Source organism: Gossypium arboreum, chromosome 2 (assembly GCF_025698485.1).
Source record: "Gossypium arboreum isolate Shixiya-1 chromosome 2, ASM2569848v2, whole genome shotgun sequence".
Taxonomy (NCBI): domain Eukaryota; kingdom Viridiplantae; phylum Streptophyta; class Magnoliopsida; order Malvales; family Malvaceae; genus Gossypium; species Gossypium arboreum.
Genome location: NC_069071.1, coordinates 9,102,077 through 9,112,534, shown reverse-complemented (window position 1 = coordinate 9,112,534; position 10,458 = coordinate 9,102,077).

The following is a 10,458-nucleotide window of genomic DNA, read 5'->3' as shown; positions in this document are numbered from 1 at the left end:
AACTCATAATCTTTCAACAATTCAAACCATGTTTAATTCTTGTGTCAAATAACTCTTTGCCCGATGCAGGCTAAACCAGAATTGACGCTTCAGTTAACAATGTCTTCAATTGTTTACCACTTTATTAATAAATATCATATCATTCAGACTTCCCAATCACGATAACTTTCTCAATTTGAATTGTTCTAATAGATATAATATTGTATCACATCTTCTAGAATATGAATTCTTCATTTAGACTATCCATCTATTTACCCGTGAACTTACAAAACTTATTTTCCAGACTCAGGGATAAATTAAACACATATTCTCAATTAACCCTTCAAGCAAATAATCCCATCAGGCTAAACAACTGAATCGATTTTGGCTATTGATCAATAACTTTTCAAAGAAAACCTTTTTTCTTGTTGTCAGGAAACTCAAATATACATTTTATTGCAATTTCTTCAAGATACTAATCAAAGATCTTTAAAAACACCATAATTCAAATGTGACATAACATTTCAATTTCAACCCATGGACATTTATCAAGATTACCTGGGAATAATAACTGATATACAAATTTGACTTGATCTTTCACCGTTTACACTTTTGTCGATGTCAACCCTCTTTAAAGAAACTAGAAAGGATTATATAATAAAGCTATCACATCCATTAATCATCTAAGCGTTGAACCATACTGAAGCCACTTCTATCATATAGAAATCATAATGCCATAATAAGACCAATGTCTGAACCATAAAAATAGATAAAATCCCCAACTGTTTATACTGCATTTGGAACCCAAAAGAAAATACAAAATGGTTCCCTCAACAAACAATGCAGAAACACAACCTCTATAAATCTAATAAATATACCACTGTACTCCCAAGATCAAACCAGAAATTTTAAATCATATTAGATATGGTTGTCAAAACCATCTTTCAAATTTAAAGAAAAACAGGGAATCGACTTTTTGAAAAATGAAAAGATGGAGTCGCCAAGCTGTCGAAACCATCCCTTTTTGAAAATTTTAAATTTAATGAAAACGGGGGAATCGACTTTTGAAAAACAGAAATATGGAGTCGCCACCGATCTTTTGTTTTGGTGTGATCGGGTCACTTAAGAATTCAGTTATTTTAATAAAATATTTTGGTTTACTAAAACAACGATTTTGGTCTACAAACTTTCGAGAAAACGGGCTCGGGAGTCGATTACATATGAAGAAGGATTAGCACCCTCACTACGCCCAAAATTGGTACCAAATCAATTAAATATTGTCCTCATGTCTAAAATTAAAAATGTTTTTGAAATGTGTGATACCATTTGGCATACGGGGGCTGCAATGACTTCAGGTAAAAATGAGACACTACATGAGCGTTGAACAGGTTCTGGTAGAGCTCCCTATACGTCATAGGTATAGGGGTGAATTGTGGCCTTTCTGTGTTCTACCTTGCGTTGGATTCTTGTCTTACAGAATTTTATTGATTGGTGGTCACCGTCTTGGGTTGATTTACGGTGAATGACTTGGATTGACCCTTGTTGAATGTACTCGTGTTGTTCACTTCATTATCTCTTTTCCTCGGGGCCGACTTCCTGGCACTCTCTCCTGATTCTATCTTACCGCTCCTCACAGCATTTTCGATCATTTGCTCCGTCATAACTATGTCAGAGAAGCTCTTGGTGGCGCTTCCCAACATGTGAGTGATAAAAGGGGCCTTCAAGGTATTGATAAAGAGCATCATTGTTTCTTTTTCTAGAAGCTGCAGCTAAACTTGTATGGCCACTTCTCTCCACCTTTGTGCATACTATCTGAAACTTTCATTTGACTTCTTCTCCATGTTCTGGAGAGTGATTCTATCGGGGGTTATGTCTGTCACATGATTATATTACTTCATAAAGGCCTGAGCCAGGTCCTTCTACAAGTTAATTTTAAAGCGGCTTAATTGGTTACACCACTTAGATGCCGCCCCGACCAGACTGTCTTGAAAATAGTGGATTAATAGCTAGTCATTGTTAAAGTATCCTGTCATTCACCTGTAAAAAATAGTGATGTGGGCTTCAGGATAGCTCATCCCATTGTATTTCTCAAATTCAAGCATTTTGAATTTAGGGGGAAGGACCAAATTTGGGACCAAACTCAGGTCCTTGGCATCAATCCCTTGATGATGATCCACGCTTTCCATGGCTCTAAATTTCTCCTCGAGCCATCTACACCGTTCTTCTAATTGTTTTTGCGAATCTATCCTCGTGTTTTCTTCTTCAGCAACTTCATCCAAATCGTGAATGGGAGGATAGTTCGAGTTGTTGACAAAGTTAGAGCCTGAGCTGGTTTAAAAGTTCATCGGTATTGAAGCTCCGGCCTGAACTTGATGGGGCATGATGGTGACAGATGGTTTTTGTACGTTAATCTCGGGCTTCATCGGTACATGTGTCGGAGTGAAGCCAGGGGGTATTGAGGATCTTCATTAGTTTCCTCAACATTGTCCATGGGGCCCTTTCCTTTATCCGTTCCTCCCAACAGCGATTGGGATAACTGACTCATCATTTCTCTCTGGAATTCCATCATTTGTTCCTTCATCTCTCGCTGAATCTTGGCTAGCTGCTCTTGCATCTGAGACTGCATTTGTTCCTGCATGTCCTTTTGCATTTGCTCCAATTTCTCGAGTCTTTTATCCATTGACTTTTTTCTTGTACCGTAGGGGTGCTTGGTTGGTTGGTTTTCGTTGGTTTCCAGGTTACTGAAATAATTTTTAATTAATTAATTAAAAACCTCTTATGGCCTTTAATGCATAATGATATGATGTAATGTAAATGCATGAACGCAAAGGAGGCATCAATTTTGATTCAATTGCATTTAGAAAACTTCACTAGAAAATAAATTATTTTACATAAAGTTGAGTTACAAATAAAATTTCGCTCTAACTCTCAAAGTCTTAATTTTTCTAAGCAACGAGGCCAGCTCCTGTCTGCGATCCGGCTCCAACTCATATTTCACACTCAGTGTGTCCGCCTGTACCGCTAAAGCTTGCAAGTAGTCAGCTACCTCCCGAATCTAGGTTATGGCTTCCCCCATAAGGTAATCTCTATTTCTGACTTGGTCTTGCGCATGGTGAAGCTGCTCTTTCCAACGATCTTCGTTTGCTTCGATAAACTGAATCTGCATCTCACAGTTTTGCAGCGACGCCTCTAACTCTTCTATTTTTCCTTTCATTTCTTCTATCTTGCTCAAGCTTGCCCTCAATTCCATTGCAGTGTTGCGGTTTCGGTACTGATGCAGAGACTTCTCAAGTTCTGCCACTCTAGCCCTTAATTCACCTCGCTCATTTCTGCTTTCCAACAGACTCCTCTCTAGATCTTCATTTCGTGTCTGAGCTTCTCGGAATTTTCTTTCCCATCGGTTGGCATTGGTCTTTTCTTCTCGAATTTCATGGCTCTATTGTTCGGAAGTCTTACCTAACCTCGCAGTCCTCATAGATAGGCGCAGTTTCTTATAGTCAGTCTTCAAGCTGTCTAGATCTTCTTCGGCCTTGGTTTTCCCCTTTCTCCACTTTTCAGCCTCTGACGGATCTTCTTCCCAAGCTCCGAACTCTTCTTCTCGAAATCTTGCCTTATAATTTCCAATTCTGACGGGGCAACTTGTAATTGTTCCCCCATAGGTCGAGCATTCTCCAAGCTTGGCCTAGGAATGTTATCATTAACCCTCTTTTTAAACCATCCGTCATACTCGAGCGTTTCCATGGAACCGACTGCCAACCTCTTCATCCAACAAGTTTGCTTCCAAGCATCCGATAGCTCCCGAACTTTCTTCTTATAGTGAGCACCTTTAAAAGAGAATTCTCTCTGAGCAAGTCCATAGGTCGTGGGTACAAACTGCCTCGATTTAGATTGTCTCAAGGCTAGCAATAGAGTATACCCGGTGGCTCCCCAAATTCCTAACAATGGCACCCAATCAAAGTTACTGCATCGATACATGATCTCATCAGGTACCATCTAATAAGCTCTCCACTCTATATCCCCCTCCTTGAGGTTTTGGAGGATTTCCATCCACTTCTCCTCCGAGATATCCTCTCTCCTTTGTATAGCTGTCTCCTCTCTTAGCGGGGAATAACCTTCGAAAAAGACCCAATAAGAAACCTTGTCTACCTTCCAAAAGTGTCCATGAAACCATACCATCAATAATTGAGCACATCCAATAAACCGTCCCTCGCCTGTCTTCTGACATGAGCTCAAAGACCTGAACGTCTCAACTCCTTAAGGTTTTGGAGGATTTCCATCCATTTCTCCTCCGAGATATCCTCTCTCCTTTGTATAGCTGTCTCCTCTCTTAGCGGGGAATAACCTTCGAAAAAGACCCAATAAGAAACCTTGTCTACCTTCCAAAAGTGTCCATGAAACCATACCATCAATAATTGAGCACATCCAATAAACCGTCCCTCGCCTGTCTTCCGACATGAGCTCAAAGACCTGAACGTCTCAACTCCTTAAGGTTTTGGAGGATTTCCATCCACTTCTCCTCCGAGATATCCTCTCTCCTTTGTATAGCTGCCTCCTCTCTTAGCGGGGAATAACCTTCGAAAAAGACCCAATAAGAAACCTTGTCTACCTTCCAAAAGTGTCCATGAAACCATACTATCAATAATTGAGCACATCCAATAAACCGTCCCTTGCCTGTCTTCCGACATGAGCTCAAAGACCTGAACGTCTCAACCAATATCGCTGGTACCGGTGTAATTCCCTTCTCAAGGCGATCAAATAAGTCAATGATTGCCTCGTCCAAGTGCCTCAAAGCCTTAGAAAAAATTACCAACTCGTAGATGCTTAAGGTGAAGATGTCGACCCTCTTTCTTTCATCTGGATGCGTCAAGATCAAATCTCGCAAATTCTCCTAAGGGATACATTTACTATCTCCTTTTTGTTGAATCCGAGCAGTGACCCAAGGCTCGCTCATCCCGAAAATACTCATCAATTTCTTCACGAAAGTCTCACCACTAAAAACCCGGGAATAAGTCTTTCGGACCTGAATTTTTGGACATCTGAGCAGAGTAGTGTATTTCTCCATGGTAAGTACCAAATCTACTTCTCCAAAACTGAAACATTTATAAGTAGAATTCCAAAACTGCACTATACCTTAGAACAGATGTTTATCCACTCTAATGTCTAACATGTAAGATATATCACCGTAGCTTTGATAAAACAACTGCTTGATCGCTTCATCCCAACTAGCCCAAATGTCTCTCAACTCTTGCAGCTCATTCTGTGCTACATTGACGTGAGTGAAATCCTGCAACTCTGATATATACCCTTTTGACAAGCTATCTCCTTTCTCCGATTGTAACCTTTCTGACCATGCATGAACGGCGGCATTATCCTAAACTTTACTAAGATATTCATTCTCCATGTCAAACTTTCTAACTTAGTAATTGAATACGAATCAACACCTCCTTTAGTATGCAATGTCATGCAAAACACAATCAAAACAAAACACAGGTTAGTATCAAATAATAGTGATAAAATGCAAGCACATAAACAATAATTACAATGCATATACGGGTAAATACTAAGTGTGATAGCCCTAAATTGACCCTAGTCGGAAAGTGGTTTCGGGACCACGAAACCGAGTCTTATAAATAATTAAAGGTTATATTCTGTGTTTATGATGTGCGTAAATGCTTGTGTGATAGTTCCATACTTTAATTTGGTCAGTGTATGTGAAATTTATTAGTAGGGACTTATGTGAGACAATTTAGAAATATGCTAGGCAAGTGTTAAAGTGGCCTATTAATATATGTGGGAAAGTGCTTGTCCTTGCATGTCAAATTAGCCAAATTAAATCATAGTGGCCGGCCATGCTATGGGTGGAAACATGTCACCAACATGTTATGTTAGTGATGTATGTTAGGAAAAATAAAATAAGGAGCATGGTAATAAAATAATGAAAGGGAATATGATGAAAACAAAGAAAAAAAAGTGTCCATCCTTTTTCATTTCTTTTGGCCGAAAGTTCTAAGGAAGAAGGAAGGAGCTCTTGCTTCATGTTCGGCTTGGAAGAGGATTAGGAAGAGGTTCGGCCATACTTGTATCTAGGTTAAGGTAAGTTTGATGTTGTGCCATGAGATTCATGCATGTTTTAGTTGTTAGCTTGAGTTCTAACTAGCCCATGGTTTAAATCTTTGCTATGTGAGGGAGATGATACTCGGCCATGGGTGTTGCCTTCTTGGTGGATGTTTGATGTTGTGTTGGTGAGGTATGAAGATGATAGAGTGTGTGTGAGAATTTGAAAAAGGTAGGTCTTAGCAACTTCATGAAGCAATCGGCCATGGTATATCCATAAGTATGATTTATGCTTGTTATGTTACTCATGGTTAAAATGATTGGCTATGCTTCATGTAAAAATAAAATATACATGTGAATTCGGATATATGTTTATATTTGGTTAATGATTTATCCTTGTGAAGTATAAATTTGTAACATGATTTGAGTTGGAAATTATTATAATGTATTTGTGCATTCGGGTATATGATGAAAATCTATGAAATGGTTATAATCGACCTTATGATTCGGCTCTTGCACATATATATATATATATATATATGTTTGCACATGATGTATTGGTATGCCATTTATGGGTGGTATTAAGTATATAATTGGCCTCAACATATACATGCATACTCGGCCACATGAGAAGATTAGTGTTGCATGTATTCGGTTAGAGGCAAGCATATTGATGCCTTTATCTTGGTTTAGACAATCGGCTAAAAGGGAGTGTGGGTTAATATGTTGAGTTGATGCATGATTTCACATGTATGTGACTTTAATGTCTAATGTATATATATGGGCTAAGTACCTTGAGTTCCTCTTTTCGATGCTCAAATGATTAAATCAATTTATTTGTTAAATTAAGCTCAAGAGCAAAGGGGAACTAAATCCGATAAAGGGAAGCAAAAAGTGGTCGAATAGCCATCGAAATCATTCGACAACATCCGAGGTAAGTTTTCGAGTAACGAGACTTAGTTACCGATTTGATTAAGTCATGGTGTATGAGCATAACAAATATGCGGTGATATGATGATTCTACTTGAATCATATGTTGAGTTAATTAGTCTATACGTATGACGGGTAGCCGTATGTGCATAGAGATAGTGTCATAAAGAAAATTAAACCATGCTGTTTGTATGTGGCTAGTGAGCCGAAAATGGGATTGCTTAATACGTGACGTGTGTTTGAACTCCAATTATGAAAATGAAATATAGATGTGTCATGATTTATTGATATGTGTATGAATATTTGGATGATAACCGGGCTAAGTCCCAAAGGCATCTGCGCTAGTGACTAGTTCCGGGCAAGTCCCGAAGGCATTTGTGCGAGTTACTAAATCCAGGCTAAGTCCCGAAGGCATTTGTGCGAGTTACTAAATTCGGGCTAAGTCCCGAAGGCATTTGTGCGAGTTACTAAATCCGGGCTAAGTTTCGAAGGCAATTGTGCGAGTTACTCTAACCGGGCTATGTCCCGAAGGCATTTGAGCGAGTAGCTATATCCGGTTAAATTCTGAAGGTACGTGATTTGGGAATGAGCGATCTGCTGTAATAATTTCAATTAATACGCTCGTAAAAACTCAACAACGAGGTATGTGTTGTACATGCATTGGATTAATTGATTCCTCTTAAATAGTATTATTCGATCGATTAAGGAGCTTAGGTTTTGGTTAAGTTGATCCCTTATGTATGAATATAAGGGTTGGAAATGTGAAGTAGGACTGATTTTTGAGAATATATGTGTATATGAAATTATCTGTTTAGTTATATGAATGCTATACTTCAGTTGAGCCTAATTCCATTGCTCAAAACTTACTAAGCATTAAATGCTTACTCCGTTCTTTGAATCTCTATTTTATAGATTTTGGTTCGTCAGCTATCGGACTCGGGATTATTGAAGTCGAAGTCTCCCACACTATCAAAACCCCTTTTGGTACACTTTTGGTTGAACTTTGAAATGGCATGTATAGGACTACCCTTTTTGTTGTTGGTCATGTACCCTTGGGTCTTGTATAAATTTGGATAGCCATGCGAAAATGGCTTAAATATACTTTGATCATAACATTATAATCATTTTGTATGTTGTTCGTTGATAGGTATGGAAATGTTTGGTAACGATTAGCCATTGGAATGGTTAATCATGATCATTTTGGTGCTATGTATGACAACCTCTAGTTGATTCATGGAAAACCATGAAATAGGTAAAGTTTACCTTAAAAACAGATGCTGACAGCAGCAGTGGTGTGGATTTAAAAAATCACTAAAAATATTAGGAATTGAATTAAATAGTGAATAAATTATTTAATCGAACCTTGATGAATCTATTTTCATATGGAAGAAACGAAACGATCATATGAGTCGTATGTTAAGAGATATTTAAGTTTTCGTGAAACAGGGCCAGAACGGTTTCTGGATTCCCTGTTCCGACTTTGGAAATTCATTACAAATTAACCAGAGAGAATTATAAGTCATGCCATATATTTATAGATTCCTTTTCGAGTCTAGTTTCTATAGAAACAAACTGCATCAGTATTGAAGCCCTGTACAGGGAGATATCCAAGTCGTAATGCGCAAAGGTCAGTGTAGTCGAACCCTGAAACAGGGTAGACTTTAGCTAATAAAATGTACTAATTGGCTTGACCAAAAATTCTAGAAAAAAATTTTTAGATGAACATATGAGTGTAGTTTCAGGAAAAATTTACGGAACTGGTTTTTGAGTTTTGGAACTCGAGATATGATTTTTAAGGTGACAGTGACGCAGTTAGCCAGCTCGTCTAGAAATTTAAAATGGACTGTGCAAATAAGTGATTTAAGTCTGCGAACCCCTCGTGTCTGACTCCGGCAACGGTCTCGGGTACGGGGTGTTACACTAAGGCTTGACACAACTCCACCCAAGGATAGCTCCTCCGGTTCACTATATGTGGTTCGGTTCTAGAGATAAGGTACCTAAACTAGCAGATTCCTCAATCCTCACCCATTATAGGCTCATATAGATCGAGTTCGGTTCAGGGGGATACATTTCCTTATGACCATGCGGAGATGAAAATCTCACGAAATCATAGGTATGGATGTACCCCGGAAGCAATCCACTAGCCCATGCGGAGGTGAAAACCTCACGAAAGCGTAGTTTCTTACTCTCACTTAGAAGGTGTGACCACAGTGGTCATGCAATGAAATGCAGTATTATTCTAGAAGCCCGAACCATAACAACCATACAAACAAATGCATTGGGAAGACACATGATTTTTAAAACAAATTTTTGATTTTGACAAAAGGACAACAAACAATCAATTTTTTATGGTTTGACTCTCTCGATTCGATCCCCAGTGGAGTCGCCAAGCTGTCGAAACCATCTTTTAAATTTAAAGAAAAACAGGGAATCAACTTTTTGAAAAACGAAAATATGGAGTCGCCAAGCTGTCGAAACCATCCCTTTTTGAAAATTTTAAATTTAATGAAAACGGGGGAATCGAATTTTGAAAAACAGAAATATGGAGTCGCCACCGATCTTTTGTTTTGGTGTGATCGGGTCACCTAAGAATTCGATTATTTTAATAAAACATTTTGGTTTACTAAAACAACGATTTTGGTCTACGAACTTTCGAGAAAACGGGCTCGGGAGTCAGTTACGTATAAGAAAGGATTAGCACCCTTTCTACGCCCAAAATTGGTACCAAATCGATTAAATATTGTCCTCATGTCTAAAATTAAAAATTTTTTTGAAATGTGGTTCTTTTTTAATAATATTTGAATAACCCGAGTTGGTTGCCAAAAATCTTCTTGTTTCGACGTCCGAAAATTTATAATTCGAAAATCACAAAAAGATGCTCAACTATTTAGTTCGACGGAAAACCGAAACCCAGCACAGTAGGGTACGATTTCTCGAATTTTCAAACGTTGACCATTACCTCACCTTAGAAAATACGATTGAAATTCTGAAGAGATATTCAATTATTTTGAACAAACGGGAGATTGCAACCCAGCACGATAGGGCACTATTCCCCGAATTGCCAAACACCGAACATCGCCTTTGTTTTAGACGATTTTCTTAAAAACATGAGTGAAAACCTAAAGGAATATTCGATTGTTTTGAACAAACGAGAAATCACAACCCAGCACGATAGGGCATGATTCCCGAATTGTCAAACACCGAGTATTTTTAAAGGATTTTTAGAAGACCTGAGTGAAATTTTGAAGGGATATTTGATTATTTTGAGCAAACGCGAAATTGCAACCTAGCACGTTAGGGCACGATTCCACGAATTGCCAAATATCAAATCTCGCTTTCGTTTTAAAGAATTTTTAAATAAATAATTATAAAACTAGCTTAAAACGTATTAATGCATTTTGAAATGAGCCGAATTTAATCATAAAATTTTGATTTTATAAAATCACATTTCAAAAATCAAGTGGAAAACGATGATACAGGAGAATATGTGTACGC